This window comes from Andrena cerasifolii, chromosome 4, assembly GCF_050908995.1.
Source record: "Andrena cerasifolii isolate SP2316 chromosome 4, iyAndCera1_principal, whole genome shotgun sequence".
In the NCBI taxonomy this organism is placed as follows: Eukaryota; Metazoa; Arthropoda; class Insecta; order Hymenoptera; family Andrenidae; genus Andrena; species Andrena cerasifolii.
In genome coordinates, this window is record NC_135121.1 from 16,873,639 (window position 1) to 16,892,556 (window position 18,918).

The 18,918-nt window shown below is 46.9% G+C and overlaps 1 protein-coding gene across 2 annotated transcripts in view; it reads left to right on the forward strand.

The window, feature by feature from the left end:
* The window catches only part of LOC143367938 (dynein regulatory complex subunit 7-like), a 180,116-nt gene that overhangs the window by 150,444 nt on the left and 10,754 nt on the right, over positions 1 to 18,918 (forward strand). The window contains exon 1 of one of the 2 annotated variants that reach the window (XM_076810211.1): positions 1,370 to 1,391. The exons of the other annotated variant lie outside the window; for it this stretch is intronic. The gene's annotated coding sequence lies outside the window, so the exon portion shown is untranslated. Of the gene's footprint in view, positions 1 to 1,369; positions 1,392 to 18,918 lie in introns of those variants that run through there. 2 annotated transcript variants of the gene reach the window in all.

The following is an 18,918-nucleotide window of genomic DNA, read 5'->3' on the forward strand; positions in this document are numbered from 1 at the left end:
CACCCTCGAGCCACGGTCTCCGATTCAACGACCTCCCGGTCGGAATTCTTGAGACTCTCTCTCGCCAAACTCCCTACCTCCGTTTACAACGATTAAGAGATTTATCATTATCGCTCGGACGATCGGTGGCTTCTTTGAATGTCGAAGGAATTTAAAATCGAAGGTGATACCTCCCCGTATGCCGAGGATATTCATCGTCTCCCGCGAATCGATGGTAATTTCCGCAGACGTCGGGAAACGGGCCATTTTAAATGTCACGCGATGTGAGGGCGCCCTAAGGATACGGTCGCCCACCCGCGCACGTACACAGGGGAGCAGGCACCGCTATATACGCGGGGCTCGCGTTGCACATACTTGTGTTCGCCTCTCTCGCCTTCCTCTGCCCCCCTCCCGCCCACCCTCACCTCGCGGCCTCGCTTCCTCGAACCCCTCCCACCGACCGCCCGGCAAGTACCAGCGATCACTCTCTCTCTCTCTCTCTCTCTCTCTCTCCCTTTCTCTATCCCTCTCTTACGCGCTCGTATACTCTCCCTTGGCACCTAGCCCTCTCTCTCTCTCTCTCTCGATCTCGATCTCTCTCTCGCTCGCGCCACTACTGTATCCCTCCCCCCCCCCCGTCTCTGTCCCTCTCTCACGCTCCGGTTCGTTTCGGACCTGAAGACCGAAGGCAGATCGATCGGACGATTTTCCTCGGGGTTTTCCTCGGCGACGACCACCCCGCGACGAGTCGAGAAATTGCTCTCAGGGCTCCCGATTCGAGCGAGGAAAAAAATTCAGGTCGATCGAACGCACTCTCGCGAGAGGGACACAGCGGTGGGAGGAACGGTGGGCGTCGAAGGGGGGGAGGGGAACGGCGACGACACGAGGGAGAGAAAGAGAGAGAGAGAGAGAGGTCGGATAGGCGAGGAGCGAGCGAGCGAGGGCCAGAGGGGAGAAAAAAAGGTGTCCCCAAACGAAGCGCGGACATCGCGGCTCTCTGTGACGGATTTACGTCGGGGAACGAACGAGGTCACGGACTAGAGAAAGAAAAAGGCACCGGGCGGCGGCTCGGTGGAAGAGAGAGAGAGAGAGAGAGAGAGAAAAAAAAGAGGAACAAGAAAACGAAACGAACGTTAAACGGGGGATTATGGCAACCTTGAACGAGTAGACGGAGAGTTTTCGCGAAGTTTCCAGGTAGAGGAACGGGATCCTCTATCGCCGGCCGCGGGAACCTTAACTCGAATTTTCCTCGTCAGCGTTTCCATGGGAGCGGCGGAGATCCCATGGTCGCCTCGACGGTCCGCGGCTGTTTGCACGGGGATCTAGGATTCTGGAACGCGGACACTGTTTTGTCTTATTAGGCGCAGGGATAAGTGAACGGATAGGTGGGCACATGGATTTATCGACCCGAGGTATGCAACATCCCTTAAGAACACACGCTCGGACGCCACTGCTGTAGACAGCCGCAGCATCGCGGTAAATCATGCCCATCGAATGCTCATTAACAGGCGATGTTCGCACTCGTTACATCGTAATCCCCTAAATAGATTATAATTGCCGCGGTTACGGTGATAAATCAACCGTCACCGATTTATTCGCCGCGCCAGGTAGGTGTTTATAAATTTACGAGGAAGCAGCGCTCCTTCGCGCGGGGAGAAAATTACAAGCTGGAAGAAGAGAACGGTTCCTCTGCACGCTCCAACGAGCTCCGCGTGGTTTTTCGTTCGCGCGCACCTACGCCGCCTATGGTGGCGCGCGCGCGCGCGCGCGCGATCGCACGTGCTCGTTAGAGCCCGTTAAGGCTCGTATAGAGCGGGCAACAATCGCTGGCAACTTTGTCGCCAGCGACTCGCTGGGATGCATCGACTTTTCTCGAGCGACTTGTACCGAGCGGCTGGTATCCGGCGACTTGTGTCCGGCACCTTATGGCCAAGAACGTTTGGCAGAGCCGCCCTTAAAGTTTCCGGGTCCCGCGGCAAGAGGCGGTATTATTCAGGTGACCAATTTTTTTACAATGAAAAGGAGGACGAAAAAAATTCAGAAAAAAGTACAACGTTAATAAATGAAACATTTTATTAATTCAAAGAAAAATATATTAATTATGCTTACATCCCTTTTAATTATTTAATTAAACGAGTATTTTACCAATGAATGAATATTTTTTGTCAATATATCATTTTCTAATAATATATTGGACATTTCGGAGCAAGAAATATCCTTCGTATTGAATTTTATGGTAAGTGCTGCAGCTAGAGTATCAACATTCAATCTTGATTTCTCACTTGTCCAAAAATCATTACTAATTGAAAAAATTCCAGGGCAGCACAACGTAAATTCAAGAAGAGTAACTAAATTTGCATATGGAATTTTTTTTTTTAAATGGTTAAATATTTCCACCCATCTTTTATCAATTTCAACATGTTGATTTTCCCATTGTTCTAATTTATCAGAATTTAAATATACATTCAGTCTTCTAATTTCTTCAAACAGACAATTGTCGTCGATTTTAATATCAGGCATTTTTTTCGATAAAAACTCAACACAATTTTCAATATCTGCCCAATTTACTGGCGATGAAGTCAAAAAACACCATTGAAAACTGTTGCTTCCTGTGATATTTGTTTCAGGCCATTCTCCGACATATTGGAAACATGTTTGGTGAAAATTCTGCACTTCTTTGGTAAACTTTTTCGTTATGCCCGGATTTGATTCCTCTAAGTTTGACAATTTTCTTTTTATTATTAAAGGAATAAATTTTTCATTCAAATCGTGATTTATATTGAAGGATAAAATCGTTCAAAATAAGACTAACTTCTGTTTTGTGGAAAATAAATGCCTGTTTATGTACAAAATACATTAATATCTCCGATAATTCATAATTGAAAAAAGATTCCAGAATTTTTGGACATTTGTTTAAACTTAAATAATATGAACGGAGAGGCTCAAATAATTGTAAAACACGCTCTATAGCAGGTGTTAGAGCGAGCCAACTAACTTTTGAATATCAATGGATTCTAAATTTAAAATTTTTACTTGAATGCCCTTAGTAACATTATAATACCTTAATAGTATTGGATACAATTTGGTTTCATTATGATTTGATGCATCAGATTAGTATTTTGCACATCTGATGTATCTAATGATTGCTTATGTGCGTTGGTGTTCAAGTGTTTCGTTATAGCTGCTCTGCCTCCAACTGCAATACAAAAATTCTCCTCTGCAAATATTGGAGAAAACAATGGTGTCTCTCTTTGATACGAGGAATGGAAACTCCTTTTTCAATTGATCGTTGAAATGGCATTTCCTCTTTCTTGATTTTTTCATCCCTTAAATGAAATTAAAAATTAAAAATAAAATATATAGCTACACGAACGATGCAAGCACATTATGAATGAATAAAATTAATAATTAAAACTAAAACTTTAATAACAAAAGCGATAATACTATACTAAATCTATATTTAAATTATTTTACACTTGTGTTTTAAACAGGGTTGTATAAAATTCAATTAATGAATTAATAAAACCTGAATTGTACTTACCTGAGTATAATATTCACTGAGAAAGAAATAATTTCGTATTTCCGTTAGAAGTAAACACGAAGTATAATATAGAAATAAAGTAAACAAAGTGAAGTGCGCAATGGTGCGAGACAAGTGCGAGACACGTGAAGCTCTCCTATGCCCTGCGCATGCGTTTCATAATCGCGTCTTTCCGAACTGTACCGTCACATGACGCGTAACAGTTCGGCGCGGCATCTCTGAATACAGAGATTAACAGATTAGTTTTAAAATATCGAAAAGTAGGACAGGTAGGAGGACAGTTTTCGAGGAAGAACGGAACCTACAAAAGAAGGAGTGTCCTCCCTAAAGGAGGACGATTGGTCACCTAAATATTATTGAAAACATCTAATTGAAAACAGAAAACCTTACGTCTCTACTTCATGCGTCACTTAGGCTTGAAAATCTGTTCTAGAAAAATTGATACCTTGACAATTATACTTAATTCATTTAACTTTTATATATATATATATATATTACACGCAATTCTTCCAGCACATATATATATATATATATATATACGGTTTTCGGTAAGCTGAAAAGTGGGGGTTGTCCTGAGTTTAACGGTCGTTATGGGATTAGGCATATAGATCAAGGTTCAAGGATAAGTAATAAGGAACGGATAAGGTCATAGAAGAAAGAATTTAGGATGCTTACTATTACTATCTGGAACACTAACGCGTTGACTAATACTTTATATACAGAAATAGATTTAAATGACGTTGGTATACAACAATATATACATATATGTATATATATATGTGTGGTGTGTTTCCACAGAGTCGACGATGTTTCCCATTCGGGACGGGAAACAGGTATACATGCACTAGACACTCGGGCGATGTTGCTTACCGTCCACTTAAATACAGTTTTTCGGGAACATGTGGCCAACAGTATCTCTAGAATACATGTATCCGGCGACTGTAGCCCGGTCTATTCGTACCTCCTTAACCTTTAAAGGACGAGTCGCCAGACACAAGTCACCGGACACAAGTCACCGGATAAAACTCGCCGGATACAAGTCGGCTATCCCACCGACTCGCCAGCGACTCCAGCGACAAAGTTGCCGGCGACCGTTGCCCGGTCTACACGAGCCTTTACGCGCGAGCAGCGAAACGCGAGCCGCCCAGCCCGTTCGTACGGCCCTGCTTTTCGACAAACTCGGCACTGTCGCCGACCGATAATTCGAGCCGCCGCAAACTCCGGCGTCTGTTCGCGACGCGCTGCGAAGTTGGCGGGCCACGACGGGGATCTGCCCGTTTATCCAGGCAAACACGACCGGCGAGGAAAAAAACATTATCCCGCGCGCGGAAACGGTCCTCGCGTACGTGAGATCCGACACGTGTGCCGCTTTATCCCACCACTTCCTCGCGATCGATCACAGCGTATGTATCAGAAAACCGTTGCAATTCCCCGCGATCACCGCGCTCGCGTCACTCCCCGTGTCCGTCCACGGAAACTTCCAGATTCGTCAGCCTGGCTCGCAGCGCTGATTTATCGACCCGACTTACCGATCGCGTCCAGCCCGGCGCTCGCGACTCTCCCTGTTTTGCGGACCGAATCGCATCCTCGCCGGGAAGGAAGGACAGGGACAAAAGAAACGGAGATATCAGTCGCGTGAAACAAAAGCCGTCGATGGAGAATAATCGCGTCGCGTATCTAGGGAGCCGTTATTTACCGTCGCCCGGCGATAAGTAATTGCGAATGCGCCAAAAGTGATCGATCGTCGCACGGTCGCCCGCTTTAAATCGTACGGGACGTCGCCGTTCTTCGGTGCGCGAATTCGTATACGTTTTAATCTCCCGATAGCCGAGTTAACCGGCACGTAACGTCGCTGCCGTTTCGCCGTACTTATGATAAAGCCTCGCTTTATCTGTCCCTCCCCACCGCCGTTGTCTCGTTTAACCTTCGTTCCAGCGACCGAGAAAGTGACATCGTTAACCTCAAACGTGATGACAAACACCGAGCGGCAATTATCGCGCACGCATCCCGCCGCTTAACGACTCGCGTTCAATTCCCTACTCCGTACCACTCTTTCTCGTTCTTTTTTCTCCGCTGGCCGGCCCTCGTTCTGTACGTAACGACGCGCGACACGACAACGACGGCGCGGTGGGGGCAGAGGGGGGACCGAATCGCCGGGTCTCTCAAGTTTCGCGAAAGTTGCGCCGCAGAGACGCTTAACGAGAACATAACCTTGTTAAGCGACTGGATCGACGTTCGCCGCGACACGACGATACGATAATCTTGTCCCGTTATTGCGTAATTGCATTAACGCTTTTGCGCGCATTCAATTTCACTCGGGCGTGCAAGTGTTTGGTTGTGCGGAGCGAGACAGACGCGGATTATAACGCGGGGAAATAGTAGAATATCGACCATGCTGTGGGGACGTTCCTCGATTCGAGTCGAATCCCACTCGCTCCCATAGACTTACATGTTTGGCGTTTACTGATGTTCGTTACTACAAATCCTCGCGCATTTTTATGTACAACCTTCGTCGCCGAACGAAAAATCGTTAGGAGACGCGGTAGGTGGTCCACAAACTGGATCGATCTTGGTATCGTCGCGGCAAAAGGTTAGCAATTATTGCGCAGTGTTGATTAAGCATACGCATATGAGTAAATTAGTCACTACAAGCCGATGAAGATCGTGAATTCGCTAGCTATATAGATCGAGGCAGTAAGACTCGTCGACAGAGGCTGTCCACAGCTCCCCCACTTTAAATCTTCGTTCATTCGTCGATGGAATTCGGGAGATAGTCCAGTGAAATGACGCAAATTTGCCCAATCTACGTAATAATTCACACCAAGCTAAATTTTGGTATGGGCATTTAGTTGGTCGTTTTAAACAATATGCCAAAAGACCCCATCGATCTGACCGCCGCTAAACATTTTATAGAGGGTTGCAAAAATAATTGTTTTTCGCGAATATCTCGTTATCTAGCAGTTTTGCGACAAAAATAGTTATTATACAATTTATAGCCTAGGAAATTCTCTATAAAAAAGGTGGTATGGGTTTTTTTGTAGGAGTAATGAGAACGTCAGCACGACGGTACTCTACCTCCGAGGTGGTGTGGAAATTAGTGTATTATTTCTCACAAGCGAAGATCCTCACCTTGTAAATTTAAAAAATTATAAAATTGCTGCCCAAATTCACTGTAAGGTGGTGAAATTGACCCCTGAAAATCAGTTTTTTTTTTATTTTTGTTATAACTTGCGAACCGTAAGAACTGTAAGAACTATAAATTACCAGTTCGCGAATAATAATACAAAATAAAAAAAATTCAGGGGTCAATTGCACCTTCTTAAAGCGAATTTGAACAGCAAACGAAATTACGTTGTACTCAAGTTGTACTTCCCCTACATATTTACAGAGTTTCATAATTCTGTGAATTTCAGAATTCGGGATCTTCCCTTGTCAAATGTATGGGGGTTGAAACTTGGTAACCCGACATACATGAAAATGGTTACTCCTACGAAAAAAACTCATAGGACCTTTTTTGTAGAGAATTTCCTAAGCTATAAATTGTGTAATAACTGTTTTTGTCGCGAAACTGCTAGATAACGAGATATTCGCGAAAAAACAGTTTCTTCCAACATATTGTTTAAAACGACCAAACAAAGGCCCATACCAAAATCCAGCTCGGTGGGATTTATTCCGAAGACGGATCCTGATTTCACTGGACTAAGAAGCGAGTGAGAGGTGAGATACCCGCTGCATACGAGCCCAGACTTCAGCAGATTTATTTTCCCACGCTTCTTTTCGAGCCGATACTTAGTTCCCGAAGCTCGCGACTTGTTTACGTTAACGGCAGACCGACTCCGAGCGTTTCGCCGTCTCTATTCCGCTGACCACGCGCGCACGTGTACCAGTGGAAGCGAAATACGGAAGTGGGGCAAATCATCCAGCCGTGAAGGTAAACAAGTTTCGAGCGCCGGCACAAGGACGCTGCGAAGAGGAAAAAAGAAACACGCGGGAAAATAAGGAGCCCAGCTTCCCCGAGCGAGTCGTACGGAGCGTAATGCCACCTCTCATTCAGTTTCTAGTAATCCCATTGAGCAGTGCACAAAACACTGAAATAGGACACCGTGTACGCTTCGACGAGTTCTCATGTCCTCGGCCTTTCCCCGCCGCATTTGCATCGGAGAATTATCGCGTCCGAGTCGAATCGTAAAAGTCGCAAACAGTAAACGGCCAGGCGCAACTCGATCGCCATCGAGTTTGCGGAACTCCAGTGAGAACTCGCGTCTTCCAAAGCGCCGTTCCCTCGTGCCCCGCATATCCTCGCGCGTTTCGAGGGACGCGAAGATCAATGAAGGCTGGGGCGTACGTCGTGAAATTTCTTTCGGGCGATCGCCGAGCAGAGCGGGGCCGTCGACTCCCGCAAGACACGCGTTTGCCAGCTTGAAATCGACGGCGTAAAGTTGACGCTTACGGGTGCTGTCCGTGCGCGGCGCGCGCGTCGCAGCGCTCACGCATCGCGGAGGGCGGCGCTCTGTGACGTCACGCTGCCACGGCTACGCGCTTAACGAGGCGTCGGTGACGTTACTCCCATAAACCCGGGTGCACGGCCACCCGACCGTGCCCCACCATACGAGCCAGAACCATCCCAGTGAACCGTTTCGACGGCGATTCCGAACTCCTTCCCGAACTCTTTAATCCGCTCGAGGAACGAAGTCGTGAGCGTAAAAACTTTTATCGCGGGGCACTCGCGCGCCTTCCGTTCCTCGTGTCTCGAGCCGGTTCTTTCTCTTCTCTCCTTCGAAATTTCCACGGTCATCGACAGTCGGTACTCCCTTCCTGGCGGGCGCTTGAGTCGTTCAGCGATTAACGCGACGGTTAATGGTTCGGGATTTAAGAGTTCGAGGCTCTCCATTGAGCTCGGTTTTATCGAAAAAGCGGTGGTTCGGGTCGCGACCTTGCGAGGAACGATTGACCCCGAGCCCGGAGAAGAAGAAGGTCGGGGAGCCGAGGAACTTCTCCCGACATTCGGTACTTGCTACAGTGTTAGTCGCCACTAGCGGAGTGCGCTGAACTTGCCACGTCGCGTAATTATCCGAACTCATGGACGGCGCAGTTACACCTGTACCCCGGGGCGCGCAATAATCTCGCAGACCCGGGCGAAGTTTACCGGATAAAGAACTGGCGCGCTGCCCCCTTACTGATAACGATTACCGATGCAACACGGGGGATGGACGAAACAAAGAGGTTTATTGTGAAATCAGTGGCGCGGAATGCCTTCCACCGGTGCACTTACCTGAAATTGATGGCGCCCGTTCGATTTGGTACATAGAAAGGCAGTTAAAGGGGTGGGGGGAGGGGGGGAGGGGGGGAGGGGGGTGGATGCGCAGGAGAGAGGGGTGGAGACGACCAAGGAAGGAGCGAGCGTTCGCAGGATCGACGAGTAATCGAATTAAGGGTGCTCGAGGTGACTAACTCTCGAGGACGTCGGTAAGGAACGCTTCGCTCGTTGAAAACGATCCTCCGTGTATTATATATCGTGCTCGCGGGCGGGCAGACAATCCGAATGTTTGCGCGCTCGACTCGGGGCTCGGGGTCTTGACGGAGGTGGCGGGTGACCCGGAATCGCGAAATTTTTTAAGTGTAATGTGTACGTAGTAGATTCTGTAATTGTAAAGATAGCTTTAAGGGGTGTAGTAGTTTTTTTTGCACGGAAAATTAAGCAGTCTTTATTAATTTTTTTTCTATCTGAAACTGAAAAGTTGTTTGTTGCAAATGAAAGATCACTGTTTGAAGATGTTAATAGAATTTTTAATTTAAAAAGGCACCCTCGCGGAGTGAGTAGAATTGCGGTGCCACGAATTCCGCCTTCTGTGCTTACAGTCGGGGACAAAAGTAAGGGGACAGCTAGTGGATATGGTTATCAATGAAGTTTAGTCAAACTAGTACTATTGTTACAAACTTACATTTATGTATTATATATGCTTATGATACATACATTATTTAGTTAATCATTGAAATTAATATTTACATTTCTGTAGAAGTAAATTGCGTATAATGAATAGGTCAGCAATTTGCAGAGGGACAAAAGTAAGTGGACATATAATAAAATACGTAATAAATAAAATACATAATAAAATTAATACTTGGTATTGCCGGTTTTTGCTTGAATTATTGCTTCCAAACGGCGTAGATTACTGTTTATTAAATTTTCAATATAATCTTTACTAATATGTTGGAATGCTGACTGTAAACTTTTGAAGAAATCGATCGTATTATTTCGCTTATCCAGTGGAACTTTCGCGTGCAGTAAACTCCATAAGTTCGCTATAGGATTCAAGTCGGTCATTCAAGCAATTTAATATTGGAATCCCCGAAAAATTTCTCACTTTTCGTGACAGTGTGTTTGGGGACATTGTCCTGTTGGGAAACAAATCCTTCATCGCGACTCATTTTCAATACTGCTCCTTCTAAATTTTCATTTAGTGTATCTAAATACTTATCTGTATTTGTGATTCCGTCAAATTGTGCTAACATTCCAATCCCATGCCAAAAACACCCCCACATCATCAGTGATAAGTCATCAAATTAATCCGTTGATGTAATAAACGGTTTACTATACGTTTCATTTATTTTCCTCCAGACTTGCGGCTTAATTTTTAGTTGCCGCAACTCAAAATTACTTTCATTACTTCATATTATATTTTTGCAGATTGATTGTGGCACATTCTCATATTTTTTAGCAAAAACTAAAGCTATCGGGTTAATTTCGCAACGGATCATTGACGATGTGGGGGTGCATTTCTTGGCATGGGCTTGGTACGTTAGCACAAATTGACGGAATCGCGAATGCAGATAAGTTTATTGATACACTAAACGAAAATTTAGAAGAGGCAGTATTAAAAATGGGCCTCCACGAAGGATTTGATGTCCAACAGGACAATGGTCCCAAACGCACTGCCACGAAAAGTGAGAAATTTTTGAGGATCCCAATATTAAATTGCTTGAATGGGCGACACGGAGCCCCAATTTGAATCCTATAGAGAACTTATGGAGTTTACTGCACACGAAAGTTCTATTGGATAAGCGAAATAATAAGATCGATTTCTTCAAAAGTTTGCATTCAGCAATCCAAAATGTTAGTAAAAATTATATTGAATATTTAATAAACAGTATTCCACGACGTTTGTAAGCAGTAATTCAAAGAAAAATCGGCAATACCAAGTATTAATTTTATTATGTATTTTATTTATTAAGTATTTTCTTATGTGTCCACTTTCTTTTGTCCCTCTGCAATTTGCTGACCTATTCATTATACAAAATTTACTTCTACAGAAATGCAAATATTAATTTAAATTATTGACTAAATAATGTGTATATATATATGTATCTGAAACATAAAAGAAACAAATCAAGGCATTAAAATTTATTACATTTTTTTTCTTATATTCAATTATTGACTAATTGTAAGTAATGTATATATAATACATAAATGTAAGTTTATAACAATGGTACTACTTTGACTAAATTTCATTGATAAACATTTCCACTAGCTGTCCCCTTACTTTTGTCCCCGACTGTATCTGAAACATAAAAAAAGCAAATCAAGGCATTAAAATTTATTACATTTCGTTGCCGTTGACCGAGCTGATTCTTAAATTTCGCATTTGCAACAAAATAGCTGGCTGTCAAACGGTAGGTATCGATTTACGACACTGAAACTGTTCGCTTAAGGACAATTAGCGGCAATCAAGGCCGCGAGTTTCTCGACCCTGGTCTCCGACGGCCGCGAAGAGGGGCCGATGATTTTTCGGCGGGGACTTCCGACAAAGAAACGCTCCTCCACCTCGGTCGCCCCCCATCGGGGGCCTTGCCGCTCGGGGAGCTCATCGCGTGCATCGTCGCCATCATCTTCGACGTATACATAATTTCGCTCGGTCGCTCCCTAATCGACCCCTGCCTCCCTCTTTTTCTCCCCCTCGCGGAGGCTCGTTTCCCTTCGTCGTTCGTCCCCCTGTTCTCTCGCATCAGGTGCGTCACGAAGCTCTCCCAGTGCCCGGAGGCATCGATTTCGTCGTCCACGTTGCAACCTGGCCGCCGCTATCCGTTTCCCTCGTCCAGTCTCCTCTCGTCGGGGCCTCTCCTCTCCTCTTGTTTCTTCTCCTCCCCAAGACAGGCGGGTAATTTCGGAGCAGGTTGCAGGATGGTCTATCCGGTCGAGTCGTTCGGTCTTTCACTCGCGGGAGACGCGTCCTAGCCCCTTTACACCTAGAAGGCCCTACGGATACACGTAGGGCTGAGGTAGAGGAAGCTCGAGGAACCGTGGGGGGGTTCGCCGGCGATGGTTCCTAGGGATGGTGGACGAAGGATGGACCGAGGGAGGAGAGAGCCAGGGCGACCAAGAGGGCGGGAGGAGGAGGGTGGAAGGTTCGTGGAAGGTGGCAGCAGAGGGTGTAGAATGGGTCGTCGACGAGCAGAGGGTTGGGGGAGGGTGGTCGGTCGTGAAGGGTGGCGGACGGGTGGAGAGAGCGAGGCGAGGGTGGGACGTCGGGGGGGACGCCTAGCTGGAAACGCGTCGGTTCGCCGGCACACTAAGTATAGGCGTCCTCGCGACGCCGGCCGTCAATATACCACCCCTAACTAACCCCCCGGGGGGTCCGTGGGTGTTACTGGCTGGTAGGAAGCGAGACCGAGGGACGATGGAACGGGACGCGGGAGCGTTGGCGCGAGAGACGGTTAAGGTCTGCGCACACATATCCGTTCCGTGTCAGTTCCGTATCCGTTCCGTGCCCGTGCGATGTCCCTAATTTCACTGACAACTGTGTAGAAGCCCTGCTCCGGCTCGGTCAGTCCCGATTCAGCTGTTTCTGCAAGCCTGCTGTACAGTTCTTTCAGTCAGCAGGTGACAAAAGTACTCGTACACCCTTCAAAACAGAATAACAATTTTAAAATTGGTTCAAACGGCGTGATTTTTTTTTTAGAAGGTAGAAGTATTAGGTTCCTAAGTAGGTGGCGTGTTTCATCGTTTTGAAAAAAATCGCAATTGGTCGGAATAGCGAAGAAAATAATGAAGGTCGCTTTTTCCACTTTTTTCCTGTACCTGTAATGAAAATTTAAAAATACCTTAAGTAGGTAGATTTAAGTTAGTTTTACTCCAATGCTGGTACACAGTAAAACATCTGGTTTCCTGTAAATGGATGTTTTCCTAGACATCAGCAATCCTCTGCTAATTATTAAAGTAAAAGTACATTTTAATCTATACAATCTCATCCACACGCTTCCCTTTTCATGTCTAATGCTGTTTATGGGATGAAGCCAATGCTTCCTCTTCGCTCGTTTTTTACTACATCTTTTGTGTAAAATCCAAATAGATAACGCTTCAGTCTCATTCATTCCTTCAGAAAAATATTTGGTCCAAAAATGTGTGGGGCACGCGAAGATATTTTTTGTTGGCGAACAAACGATCGACACCTAAGTATCGCGATACGTGTTTCGCCCCGCGTCGTGTGAAAGAGTCCGCTCGTTTCCAAGTTTCATCTGTCGACTTCAGACAAAAAGTATCGTGCGGCCGACGTTTGCGGGGTAGACAAAATCAGTATCGCGATACGAGAATCGTCGTGTGAACGGTTCCTATGGAAGCTATAATGATCAATGGAAAATCGGTTTGCATCAAACGCGTATCGCGATACCTGTATCGCCGTGTGAAAAAGCTCTAAAGTTTGCGCGTCCTGTTGAAACGCACATCGAGCTCCATTTCCCTAACACCCAGCATTCATGCATCCGATAATACCCTATACCTATACCGCGCAAAATTCAAATACAAAACTCTTTTCATTACAATCATTAATAACGATCAGAATTATATCATGTTCGGTATAATTTTCATTGCAAAAACTCCAGCAATCCATTGGTGGCATTCGTACGGAGATCTAATATTAATTATAGAAATTCCCATTTACATTACTGAGTGGCCTATTGCTGTCCTTGTCTTTATGACTCTAGGGTCTAGGACCCCCGAAGCGCGTGGTGCGAGAGCTTCTACCCGAGAACCTTTCACGGTCAGAAAAAAGGTCGTCCTTTTCACCTTTCCGTGATTTCAGTACTCCGTCAGTCGAAATACTCAAATATCGTTGGCAAGCAAATTTTAGTTTCACTGAACGGATAGGGGTTCTACACTGACATCTACTGACAGCCTTGACACGGACAAGTGCGCGCTGCTCCGTTGTAAAGCACGCAAACGATATTTTTTTAACACTGATCCTCAGGCCCGGAACTGACGGGTACGGAGAGGCCGTCAAAACAAGCAACCGGTACCTTTTACGACCACGGTACTGACACGGAACGGATATGTGTGCGCAGACCTTTAGCGAGAAAGGAGGGTGGGGCGAGGAGGAGGATAGCCGGACGGATATGGAGGGAAAGGAGACGGAGAAAACACGGGGCGGAGGTGTGGGGTAGCTTCTGCACGAGGGATCGTCGGCGTCGCCGTTGCCGTCGTCCCCGTTGCCGTCGTCGCCGTCGTCGTCGTCGTCGACGTCGTCGTCGTTCTCCTCGTCGACGTCCCGCGGTCGTTGTGTGCGCGCGAGGGTAGGTGGGCACCATCCAGCCATCCTATCCCATCCTATCCTCCCTGGCGCGCTATCCTATCCTGGCGTAGCTTAGTTTAGCTTAGGGCCCTGCCACCCGGGAGGCTGCTGCCGTCTGAGGGAAAGGGGGAGTCGGTTACGGACGGTAGAGACCAGCGCACCGGAGGTGGGACGAGGACGCGGCGATGCCGCGCCACCGCGGCTCAGAGGAGGATGAAAACAGCGGAGGAGGTCGGGGGTGGGCAGAGAGGACCAGCGGGAGGACGAAGATAGTACGGGTATAGGGTTGGTGGTAGGACATTGCGGATATATTCGCCTCTATCCAGCAAACCGGCCTCCTCCGCGCACCACCGCGACCGACGGCGTACCAGCATCCTCTCCGGCGTTTCTCTCTCCTGGCCATCCTGCGACGTAATCAGCGAGAGAACCACCACCGTCGCCCACCCACCCACCCACCATCGACCCCTTTCTACTCCACCTCCTCATCCACCTCATCCTCATCCACCTCGTCCTCTAGCCTCTTCCTCCTCCCGTGCCACCCTCGTCTAGCGTCTCACCGCGACCAACCCGACCCCCTCGTCCCCGCCCGCTTTGCGCTACCCCTCGGCATCCCTTGCTAGGCTGCCGTGGCATGCATCTATCCGGACGTCTATCTACCTATCTATCTCGATGCACTGGGTGTCCGCCCGAAAACCGGCTCCCATTTCTCCGCCGGCGCGAGATCCGCAGGGCCATCCAGCCTCGCTGATGGCGATCGCGGCTCCAGATACCCTGTATAATTCCCAACGAAACGTACAGCCACGCGGAAGAATATCCTTCGGACAGCTCTGACCAGCGCTCGCGTCAGAGTGAAGTGTATCGTGTGCTAACACGAGTTAAAGCAACAACGAGACATCGCGTGATTATGTTCCCCGGGGGATATGTTAACGAGCTCGGACGCGCCGGGATCGAAGCGCCAGAATTTTCCTTGCTACTCCGGCGGCCGAGTGGCGAGGATTGAAACGCGCTTTCTGTTTTCACTTTTCCGTGGCTCTCGAGGGGGGAGTGGAACAGTAGGCACGTAGCAGATACGCTTTGCGTCATCGAGCGAACCGCGCACGCTTCCTTCCCCCCCTGTTTCTTTCTTCGTCCCGCCCGTTTCAATGCATCCTTTTCACTTTCAGCGGCAGGGAAGGAGAGAGAGGGTAGGGAGAGAGAGCGAGAGGGCAGAGCGTTGATTTCATTCACAAGTATTCACGGTGCTTCATAAGGTCCAACCTGACGATCCTTAACGGCCCTCCACCTTATTTAACCGTCACTCTCTCGAAAGTGCTTAAAGTTCCTTTTAACGGGAGGAAACTTGCTCCATAAACGAACAGCCGTGAGCCAAAGTAGCCGTCCGCGGCCGGCGAGGATTAGAGAAAGAATCTGAAACGTCGTTTACGGGCCGGTAACGAGAACTCTCCAAACAATAACACTCCGCCGCTTCCTTTTCGCTATTCAATCGCCAATTACCCACCTCTACGATAGCTCCCATTAATCACCGGCCCTTCCTGTCCTCCTTTAACTCAGCAAACGGAAACGAACCACCACGAGCTATCCGAAATCCTCGAACCATTACTCCGGACACCTTCGCTGGCATTGGCGTCTTTTCGCGCCGTAAAACACCTGACCAACTTGAAGCACTTCAGAGTTTTCAATTTCCCAATTTTAATCACGGCCCTCCTCGTTATTCCCGATCCCCCGAGTCACAGGTATTTTCCATCGCGCGTAGGAATCGCGGGCAATTAGAAGTGCAAGCGTGGACGAGGCACCGTGTGGGAATACAGCTCGGCGTACACGTGTATCTGTTATTGTGATATGGATGTTAATAGGTTAGGGGGTCTCCGGAGAATGTGGGGTGAATCACGATTTCGATAAGGGTTTATATTCCTCCCGCTCTCGTCCATTCTTGCCTCCCGTCCTCTTCCTCGCTCCCTCTCTTTCTCGCTCCGTTCGCTCCCCGCCCGCTACCACCCGGCCGACCCTTTCTCGTTCTCTTTCTGCGTGTAACGCTGTTTCTCCCTCTACTTCCGGCGCTCGCTCATTGAAAACCGGCTCTAGGGCTCGCAGCGTGGCTGCGTTCGCACGTATATGGACGCGCGCACGTGTTCGCACATATGGAAGGAGGGAGACACGCGTGTCCGTATACGTATGTACTTTACTTTATAGCGGCGACGTCAGAACACGTGTATGCCTCGTTAAAGCACGATGAGCTCTACTCGCCACAAGTGAAACGCTGGCGCGCTCGCGCGTTCTATCCGACGTCCGTGCGGCTGTGTGGGTAACGATCGTCCAACGGGGCCACCGGGGCCCTACGTAGACGGCTCGCCAAACATTAATCCGGACTCATAAACACTTTTACGACGCGTAGCCAGTTTCCCCGGGATTATCGTGTGACGCGCGTCGCGCCTTTGAGAACGCGGCGCGGCACGGCGCGTTCCGCGATGATCGATAAACCGCCCGCTGGGTATTGATTATCGGATTTTCGTGACTGCCTTCGTCCGACTTTTCGAGCGCCACACCGCTTTCGAAATGATGAAACTTCCTTCGTTACGTGGCCGAGTAAAGGGGCCCGAGTATTAACCCTTAACTGGTATACTGGTTTTGGCAAACATGACTGGTATACCGGGGTCGTGGCAGACCCCAAATAAAAAAGGACACAGAAATTTGTAAAGTCGACACTAGATTATTTTCTGTGAATATTTTGTTCTTAGGTAATGTATAAAATAATAGGAACGTAGAAAGTTAAACTATTAACTATAAAATTAATTAGAAATTCAGTTGACAAACTTGGATAAAAAATTTTGCAGCGAACTTTGCGTGCTTGGGGTCATGTGCGACCCGGGATACCAGTTAAGGGTTAAACCTCGGGTCTATGTTGACCCACAGTCGAATTCACGCATCCTCTGGATAAGCTTCTTCTACTGGAACGTCGTTCTGTTGCGGTGTAATAATTACAGCGGACGGAAAAATAGAAACTCGGGTAATGGGACTCGAATCCACGATCTTCGGATCCACTGCGCGCTGGTCAGCCGCCTTACAAGGGAAGATCCCGAACCCGAAAGTTCGAAAAATTCTGAAACTTTGTGGATATGTAGAGAATTTTCTCCTGAATACAACGCAATTTTTTTTGCTGCTCAGTCACACTAAGGGGGTGAAATTAACCCCTGAAGATTCGGCTATTTTTCGATTTTATTTTCTATCTCGCAATCTGTAAGAGATAGAAAAGAAATTTCAAGACAAAAGTTACTTCTTTTAATTAGATCTATTAAATGGTAAATGTTTTATTAATTGTTTAAACAATTAGAAAAAAGTTACAAACGAAAATATTAATAATGTTTCCTAAATTCGTGGTTTCACGTGAAATCTGAACTGAATGTTTAAATAATTATGAAACTATTAATTAATCCATATTATTTTTCCATAGGATTTCAACTTTTGTTGTATTGCGGAAATATGCTCCATAATTATTTAAACATCCACTTCAGATTTCACGTGAAACAACGAATTTTAGAAACCATTATTAATATTTTTGTTTATAACTTTTCTCTAATTGTTTAAACAATTGATGAAACATTTACTATTTAATAGATCTAATTAAAAGAAGTAACTTTTGTCTTGAAATTTCTTTTCCATATCTTACAGATTGCGAGTTCGAAAATAAAATCGAAAAATAGCCGAATCTTCAGGGGTTAATTTCACCCCCTCGGTGTGATTGTTTGGCAGCAAAAAAAAAATTGCGTTGTAATCAGGAGGAAATTCCCTACATATCCACAAAGTTTCAGAATTTTTTGAATCTTCGGGTTCGGGATCCTCCCTTGTTAGCCGATTCCCCCAAAGCTGCTCCCCGAAATTACTCTCTTCTGAACTCCTTATATACCAAACTCGCGGCGCCACCTATCTGCCATTGCACCATAGGCCGTTTCCCAGGCGCCAAATGCCTGCATAATGTATGTAATAATGTATAATGTGGCCAGGGTTAATCTCTGCACAGAAACAAGAGTTGTCCTGTTGCCGTGTAATACGATTCGCCAGCGAGAGGGATTTAAAGACGCGACTAACGCGCCCCTAACTTGTTGAGCGGTTATGCTGATTTACTTTGTAATGCACTTGAGAGGCTCGCCGCCCCACACCCCCGCTTGGCGGGTCGGGTTTCGTCAGGGGGCCACGAAAACGAATGGACGGGCGCCTCTATGAAGTTTAAAACTGGGCTCGTGCCCGTGTACTTCCGCTCTTCGCTCCGCACAATCAGCGGGTATAATCCGTTCTGTTGGCCGACGAAGTTACGAACTTTGCCTCCCCGGCTATCGCGCGCGGGGAAAGTATTCGGAACAGCTGTTACGTAAATAGTCGCGATTACCGCGACGAGGATCGGCGGAATTCGCTCGAAATAAATTTTCCACTTCCCCGGATCGAAGCGCTCGCTTACATGACAACGTCACTCCAATTAAAGCGGAGTTCTCCTTCGTCCACGAGCGTAGGTTGCCCCGACATCGGGGAATCCACGGTGCCCGGAGGAGGGGCGGAAGGACACCGCGAGCAACGATTATCGAGAAACCGCTGGAAACCTGTTCTGCCGTGTCGCGGACGGCGTCGCGACAGGTAGGGGAGAGAGTGGGTAGGTTTGGGTCAGATTTCAATTAATCTCTAATATTTACCAAAATAAAAGAGAAACGCGCTTTAAATGTGAATAGTTATAATTAGGAAGGTTTTACCATCGATGCTCCAATTGACAATTTCATTTCATTATTCCATAGAAATCTTTAAAATTATAAAATTACTGAGAGTAATTATTTGACCTAACTGTTGCTTGAA